The sequence below is a fragment of the Camelina sativa genome, chromosome 17, assembly GCF_030686135.1.
Source record: "Camelina sativa cultivar CO46 ecotype springtype chromosome 17, ASM3068613v1".
Lineage (NCBI taxonomy): Eukaryota > Viridiplantae > Streptophyta > Magnoliopsida > Brassicales > Brassicaceae > Camelina > Camelina sativa.
The window spans coordinates 18324097-18333136 of record NC_141896.1 but is presented as its reverse complement, the minus strand read 5'-3'; the positions used below and the strand labels follow the sequence as shown (position 1 = coordinate 18333136).

Sequence of the window (9040 nt, the reverse complement as noted above, 5' to 3'; positions counted from 1 at the left end):
TATTCTCTCATATGATGCTCATATTTTTTTTTTTTTTAACTCTAATCCGTGAAGAAGTGAATTATGGTTTTACGATGAAATAGCTAGTTAAATGTGATTATTAAAATGAATGTGGAACGATGAAATTTATTTTAGATTAAAATAATTTAAAATATTAGTATGCATCATTTTTAAAAAACCATTTAAGAATATTAATAATATTTTTTATGTTTGATTTTATAATTTCAACACATATATTTTTGTAATGCATATGTTAAAACATAAGATAATTAGGAATAAATTATAATTTATAGGAATGAATCTTCAGTTATTTGATGAAAATATCTATATCTTTATGCATGTTTTTATTTTATAAATTTCACTCATTTTAAATTGATTATGACATGAGGTAAAATTAGTACTTATGAGATAACAACATAACAAATATATCTTAAATAATGTTGATTCAGTTTTTTTCGAATTATATTTTGTTAATCTTTAAGGGGGTCCCCTTTTTTTTTTATATTCCACATATTCCAAGGAGTTCGCCCTAACTCTCTCAGGCACGACAATCGAGGCGCCGCTATACTCACCTTACTCCGACGCCGGTATAGCTCCGGCTCGCTGGCGTCGGGATCTCTCAAGCTCCCTGCTCCTCTACTACCTCTCTGTACTCTTCTCGTATGTGCTTTTGGCTCTTTTCACTGGAGGTCTCTGGAGAGTCCAGATCTCACCTCCGTTTTCGCACCAGTCTCAATCAGTTCCCATCGTCCCTCCGTTTCCATCCTCCTCTTTCAGTGCGGCTGCTCATCTGAGTATCCAGCTGACTGATTTCATTCCTCAACCCCCCGATTGCCCTGATTTCCTTGGTGCTTACCTCTCGATCGGGTTTTGTCCACAATCAACTTTAACATCTCACCTATCCTCGGACTTATATCCTCCCTCCAAGTGTTCGACTTGGCGGGAGCGGGACAGGAGCTCTGTGTTGACACCAGAGCCTTTGAAGATCTTGACAATGAACACCATAACCCCGGCTTGCTCTGTTCCAACCCCGTTACCTCTTTGGTCCAGGTTTGCTCCCCAATCTTATTTTGGAACCCTGGTAGATAGTCCTTTCTCATTAGACTATGAATCATCCCTCCACTGGAACCTTCCCTGATCCGTCTATAATCGTATTACTTCAAGGTCAAATTGTTTAGACTCGATGTTAACTGCTTGGTCAAGACGAGGCTCCCTCGATAGCAGAACATTGGCTTCTTATAATTTACTTGAAACCCTTTTGTGTCCAGTCCAGTGTGAATCCAGGTTTGATATTAACTCCACTCTCTCCCTCTCCATTCAACGCTTGATGTGCTCAATGGTATCACTAGTTCAAAGTCTACTTCTGATCCTTAAGCCATCATCTTTGGTAGATTGGTATGATAGTTATTTGGAAACCGCTTTATATGGATCTCCCAGGGATTATCTCTTCGAGGGAGACTGCTTGGTGAAACTTGGCATTATGATCCCACCGTTAAGATGTTGGGGTTACCTTGCTTTCACCAGCTTCCCTTATCCACCCCACCCGACATCTGATCCCAATCAAGAACTATTTGGCATCCCTATGGTCGCATCAGTTATCTCTGCTTGGTCAAGACGAGTTTATCTCGGTAGCAGAACATCGATGTCTCCAAAGCTGCTTCTTAGACTAATATGTCGAGGTCAGTCTTTTAACCCTGTCCGGACGCTTGCTTTATTTAGATATAATTATGAATCCGTTCCGACAGCTTGCCTGCATTCCACCCTTGAACCTTTTGACCCCATGGCCCTGCTACCGCCTTTCCCGGTTGCATCTTCTTCAATCACCATGACCACTCGACAACCATCTCACCCCTCAGCCTCCTCCATGGAGCACACTTTTAAAAGCTCCTATGCGTCTATCATAAGAGCGAAGTTTAACCAGCTATTGGTTAGGGATTTCCTGAAGTTTGCCTTCAATCTTGAACCTGCAAGACTCCAAAAGATCTTTCACCCTTTGGAAACTCCCCAAGGTTGTGCATCTTGTTGGAAGACTCGTGTAGTGTCTATCTTTACTTTTCTTGTAACCTTTTGATTCTAAGTTGTAAGAAGATCCCTCCTTTGAGGATTTAAGTTTAATGAAAGTTTGTTTTGTCAAAAAAAAAATATATTTTGTTAATCTTTCAATTCTTACAAAGATACTAGATATTTGCCCGCGGTACACCGCGGAACTATATTTTTTTAAACAAGAAGATAAATTGTAATTTGTACAATAGATTAACTATATATGTAAGTTATTAATATTTTTAAATGTACTACCCTTATACAGTATAGTCCAGAAATATATAGATAACTGTGTTTTATGTTTACTTTTTTATAATATATGAATTATATCAAACCTTTGATTTTAAATGTATACAGTGCAGAAATATAATGTTTTGTCATTATTTAGTTTAAAATATAAAAGTTATTGAATTTAAAATATTGAATATAATAAATATAGAAATTGTCTTAAATTCGTTAGAGTAATAGTTTTTTTATATTACATTTAAATCGGATGAATACATTTACTCCTTTAAATGTTAGTTTGTGATTTGCAGATATCTTTATTGTTAGCATTAAATATTAGTTTTGTCAAATTAGTTTGTTTCTATAAATTGTTTAGTTAGAAGAAAGATCAACAATTATTAAGTAGATACTAGATTAGGACCCGCGGTACACCGCTGATACTAAGATTTTTGTGTCTCCTAGCAGGTTCAATTAACCTTACGTAGTTGTAGTACTTAAGGTGTTAATCCAGTTGGGAAAGTTTACTATCACTCAAAATGCAATCAAGATGTCACAAGTTAAGCCAATTCAAAGAGTGTTTTTATCTAACAGTCCTAGAATAATCAAAATGCAAAACGGAAGTGAGTCACAGAACTAGAAACAAGAATGCATGACAAGAAGCGAAAGTGAATAAAGACGCAAACGATTCTAAGCATGAACAAACGAAACAGTTCCAGGAATGTAATAAAAATCAGAAAGAAAGAAGTCCTGAGAATGGGGTAATTGATGTCGGTAGAGTATCCTAGTCTAAAGAGTGTTTAACATACCACAAGCAAGGTATCCCTAAACAATGAACATCACAACTTAGCTAATCCAATCTCTTGGCAAAAGCTACTCAGACTCAACCACTTCCATACCTAGCTCTCGCTAGAGAAACATGGTCGAGCAGGCATGACAAACAAGTTCATTCACGTCAACAAACATCCTAGACAACTAATATCTTAGGCTAGGAACGTAAGTCTCTGGCACTAGTTGGTCAGACATTTCATCAAACACCTTTTGGGTGCGGAAATGTCTCGAACCTAGTTCCAATTGATCAGAGAGAAACTAGTAATTCTAACTCTAGTCCAGAAGGAAATCATACAATCAAAGCTTAAACACTCTACATCCTAAGATCCTCCACCTAATCTATCCCATCCTCAAGAACTAACACACTACTCGGATCCGAAAATCATAGTCAAGGATGCAAAAACAGAAATCATTGAATCAAGCATAATAAGATAGATAAAAATAAGATGAACAACTTTGTAGAAGGAATCAAATGCAAAATCTGAATAAATCTCAAAAATATCGAAATACAAGTCTCAGAACGTATTGGTGGCTAGGTTCAGAAACCTTCTGGGAACGAAAACGAGATTAAAAGATAAGATGTCTCAGCAAAGACTTAACAAAATGTATATATAGTAGTCCAACATGGAAATCCCTAAAACTTAAAACGACAAGGTAAAGCGTCGGTTCGGTAATCTCCTGAAGCGTGTGAAACCAAACGTCTTTCTTCCCGACATGTGCGATCGAGTCCGTGTGCGTCGAATGGAATGTAATGTCATCATGGCTCGGACGGAAGGCTGAGGAGCATGGCTCGGAAGGATGCTGGGAAGCACGGCTCGATCAAACAAGCTGGAGTGCATGGCGGGGAAGCATGGCTCGAGCGTGGTGTATACGCATCCACTAAAACGATGATAAATCTTGAAACACACCTCCGATTGACTTGAAATAAATGGCGTTGGAAAGATAACTCAATTCCCTACAACTTTGATGAAGATGTCGAAAGCTAAATCCCACTCGAGTGGGATGGCTCGAACGGATGGCTCGGACGGAACGCAGATGGTGACAATGGCTCGGACAAAACGGAGATGGTGACAATGGCTCGGACGAGACGGAGATGGTGACAATGGCTTGGACGAAACAGAGATGGTGACAATGGCTCGGACGAGACGAAGATGGTGACAATGGCTCGGACGAAACGGAGATGGTGACAATGGCTCGGACGAGACGGAGATGGTGACAATGGCTCGGACGAAACAGAGATGGTGACAATGGCTCGGACAAGAATGGCTTCCAACATCTCCTAAATACCTGAAATACTCCAAAATGCACAATGTATGCAAAGATGATGCAAGAACTACCTAGACGTGCAAAGTGTATAGAAAGAACCAGAAAACGATGCAAACCAATGAGTTATCCTAGCTAAATGCATGATAAAAATAGGCTAAGGAGAGACAAAATATAGACATATCAACTCCCCCAAACTTACTCTTTGCTTGCCCTCAAGCAAACAATCAAGAATAGAGTATGGAGAAGAGGTGTGAAGATGGGGTCTCAGAACCTAAATCATGCTAAATAAAATAGTTAGAATGAAGGTCCTTGTTTTTAGTTCTATGATGCATGGTGAAGGAACTCTATTTTTTTTTTTACACACGCAATCTTATCAATCATTCCCTTTAACATTCATTAACAGAGAACCGTGAATCAAGCTAAGCAATGTCGTTGAACTCATTTGGCTAGGGTGAAAGGTTAGAGACTTAGATGGTCTCCTTCTCGAGTGGTTTCATCAATACAGGACAAGGTTCTCTCACGAAAATGAGTTGAGCTTAAGAGAAGGCTAAAGGTTGAAACCAACTGATACATACAAGAGCAGCGCCCTGTCTACCCAAAGAATGTTCCAAACCGAAGTTGGTTCTACCCTTCATCACAAACATTGTCTCAAACCCAATCTTTCATTCTTTACACTTGGTCTTAGGAGGAGTTCACTTCTTATCATTCTAGCGGATTGGGAAATCTTTATTATCAGTAAGGTTCTTTTTCTTTTCTTCTAAGGAATCTAGACATCTTAAACATTTTACTTTCTTTTCTTTGTCTAATCTTTTCGTTTTATGCCCAGAACCAATAACTCATTATTTTGCTCAACCCAAATCCTTTACTAGACTTATAAACCTTGAAAACACATCCCCCTTCTAAAGATTTTCTACCCTTTACTTTCTTTTTACACTTCACTCTTCTGCACAAATCTATACCCAATACCCAAAATTCGAGTTCTCACCTAGTCCTACTAGTCCGGATAACGCGAACTAGAACTACACAGGATCCTACTCTTGTCGGTTAAAACCTAACACTTTCTAACAAGCTCAACTCGAAAAAAGGCCTGACACTCAAGAATACAATTGGCTTGAAAGAACGGTTGGTTAAGGGTGCGGAGAACTATTCCAAAGATGGGAATCAGCTACTTGGATTGACAAGGGTGGTAAAAATGTGAAAGACAATCCAAGTATGTATATGGTATCCATGAGTTCAACTTCAATGCATAACAGGATAATTGCAAGTCAGGATTAGGTTCAGGTAGATATGGAATGATATCAATCCAAAACATGCTTTAATCTTAAATTTTCAAGTTCAATCAACAAGCATCAAAGAACTAAGAACAAGGGCCTTGATCCTATCCTATTGAATCCAACATGCTAACAAGGTTACAATCATCATCAACCCCTATGCTAAATGCAACAACCCTATATGAATAAACCTAGACTCAATCCTAATATGCAATTGCAAACTACATGAACACTCTGTTTTTGTGGAAATTTTCGAAACTTTTTCAAATTTTTATGGTTTTTTTATGCAAATAGATGGATGCGTACTCAAACATGATATGATGCAAAAATTTGAAATAAGAGTCACAAAACACGACATTAGATACATCATCTCAAACCCTCCTCCAAACTTAAATTACACAGTCTCCTGTGTAAGAAAAATTTGCAGGAGGATTTAAGAATCACAACAGAAACAATGCAGGAATGAAATGGTATGTACAAAGGAAAGGTCGGAGTACCTCAGTAGTAGAAGAAGGAGTCCGTGCTCGCCCAAGGAGGAGCGTGAAACTGACTCTGTTCTTCGCCTTGTTCGGGATCCACGGGTGTGACATCAGCTGGTTGGTCGACTTGCTTCTCAACCGCTTGCGTGCCCTGATGATTACCTTGAGCTTCAACTCGCCGCTCAACCTCAACCTCATGCTCATCTCGAGCTCCAGAACAACGCGCTGATCGGTGACTAGAAGAGGCTCTGGAACCTCGCGAACCGTGTCTCCTTCTCTCCCTGGACTCATGTGACGAGTGGCGTGAAGGAGCGGGTGAAGGCGGACGCTCCCGTGACACATATGAAGATTGACGTGCTAGGGAGGGAACCGGAGAGAGTGTTCTCTGACGAGTTGGCTCGCTAGAGACTTTGTGTGTGGCTCGAGAGAGGGGCTCGATCGGGTGTTGGCTTGAGTGGCTCGAGTGTGGTAGTTGGAGCATGTGCGGAGTGAGATTGGCTCGAGCGTGACAGCGGAGGCATGGCTCGAGCGAGTGTAGAGTGATGAACCTCTCAGGATGGGTCGAGTCTGATTCCACGCCGTCGGTTGAACCTTGTTCGAGTCGATGATGGTTGAGAACTCACAGTGGTGGTTGAACTCTGCAACACCTCTTCTTCATTATCCCATACCTCTTCCTTAATTTCCTTGGAGGAGAACTTCTCATTGTACCTTGGAGCTTCTTGATTTTCCCACTCATCTTCTTCACCATAGCTGTTAACTCTTTCACTGAATCCATTAGAATCTGAGTATTTTGTAGTTCATACAAACTGTTAAGAGCGGGGGGACGTGACTCTTGCGGTTGGTGAGGTTTAGGAAGCAGGTCTTGACGCTTAGGGAGGGTAACGATTGCACTCGAGTTGGAAAATGATCGAGTGACACTTTGAGTTTTCTCTTTGGTTACCAAAACCTCAGTTTCTGCCTCATTCACATCCTCAAAGATGTCAAACCCAGATTTCTGATCTTTCTCTTCAATCACAAAGGTATGTCCATCAATAGTTGATTTCTTCCTAGAATCCCTAATATCAAACTTCATCTTGAAGTTTTTACCCAGATTGAGATCAATCATCCCCTTCTTGACATCAATGACTACGCCAACTGTAGCTAAGAAAGGTCTTCCTAGGATTAGTGGATCTTTAGGCTCTTCATCCATTCCCAGCACCACAAAGTCAGTAGGAATCTCAGCTTGTCCAATTTTGATGGGCAGGTTCTCTAATAGACCATGAGGCAATCTAGTAGTCCTATCAGCCAATATTAAGCGGAGGTTGCATGACTTGTATTCGTTGAATCCTAGCCTCTGAGCTACAGACAGTGGCATGAGGCTTACTGAAGCACCAAGATCACATAGGCACTTTTTGAAGGCCAATGGACCTAGAGAACAAGGCAAGGTGAAAGAACCGGGGTCCTCTAGCTTCTTTGGGATAATCATCTTCTGAATGACAGCCTTGCATTCATGAATAACCCCACCTATTTCATGCCCTACCCTCTCATCTTCCAGAGCCTTAGCTTGAGCTCCTTTAGCTATCTCCTCCTTTTCTTTGGTCTTTTCGGTTACCAAGTCAGTTAAAAACTTCTGATATTGAGGCACAAGTGCAAATGCATCAAGCAAAGGCATCCTAAGTTCAATCTCCTTGACTTGGTTTTCGAACAGAGCTTTGTACTTCTCAGTAAGCTGCTTCTTAAACCTCACTGGAAATGGTAGAGGTGGCTTGTATGGTGGAAGAATGAATCTCACAGGTTTATCCTTGGGAGCAGTGGGTTCTTTAGTAGCTTCAGGATCAGATTGTTTGGCTGACTCAATTGGATCCTTGAGCACCTCGACAGGATCCTTTATCTGAACTTCATCTTGAAGAAAATCCTCCCCATCTAAACTCTCAGTGTCCTCAGTGAGCCGTACATCTACAACTTGGGTGGTGATGGCATGGATAGTAGCATAGTCCTTGGGGTTTTGAACTGCTTTCCGGGTAGTTGGCCAGTTGTTAGGGTAGAAATAGAAACAGTCTTGCCTTCCATGTACTTCATCTTGGAGTTAAGAGCTTCAAACTTAACATTCAGATAATTGTAAGAACATTCCATCCGTTGACTAAGTTCAGCAAATTTCTTAGCCGTATCCAGAGAACTACTAGCTTGACCTTGAAGAAGTTGTTGCAGCATGTGCTTCATTTCTTGATCTGGAGCTTGAGTAGGTTGAACTTGTTGAGGGGAAAATCCTGGTGGTGGTCCGGAAGGAGCGTGAGAACTTTGCTGGAACTGTTGCTGGAACTGTTGCTTAGGCACGAATCCTTGATTGTAATGAACAAAAGGTTTTTGCGGACCTTGTTGTTGCTGCTGAGAAGGGTACACCTGATCTTGTGGATTTACAACATTGGTGCTCCGGTAAGACAAATTGGAGTTCGTCTTGTAGGGGTTATAACCCTTGTTGTATCCACCTTGATTCTGGACGTAGTTGATTGCTTCAGACTGCTCACCCTTCCCATCCTAAACTTGAAAAGGGTCATCCTCAGATACGAAATGGACAGTATGTTGCTGACTTAGCAAGAGGCGGTCAAGCTTGTCATTGACATTCTTAAGGTCCCTCTTGTACTTCTCCTCAGACCCAGCGTCACCGCGAACTGTGCGGTCATAATCCTCATTGTAGTTGCCGTCAGACTGAGCGAGATTCTCAACCAGTTGCCATCCTTCCTCAACGTCTTTGTTCAAGAAATTACCGTTAGAAGCAGTGTCAAGCAGCATGCGGATTTTTGGAAGTACACCACGGTATAGAGTGCTCAGCAGTGACTCGTTGCTGAAACCATGGTGTGGGCACTGGCTGTGGTAACCCTTGAAACGCTCCCAGGCTTCATAGAATGATTCTGAGCTCTTTTGAGTAAAGCTGGAAATCTCATTCCTGAGGCG

The 9040-nt window shown here is 40.9% G+C and overlaps 1 non-coding gene across 1 annotated transcript; it reads left to right on the top strand.

Annotated features, from left to right (window-relative positions):
- Positions 1–8933: 8933 nt before the first annotated feature.
- LOC147923980 (small nucleolar RNA R71) lies at positions 8934–9040 on the top strand. The gene has a single exon (XR_015587856.1). It is a non-coding gene; the product is annotated as a small nucleolar RNA R71 (small nucleolar RNA).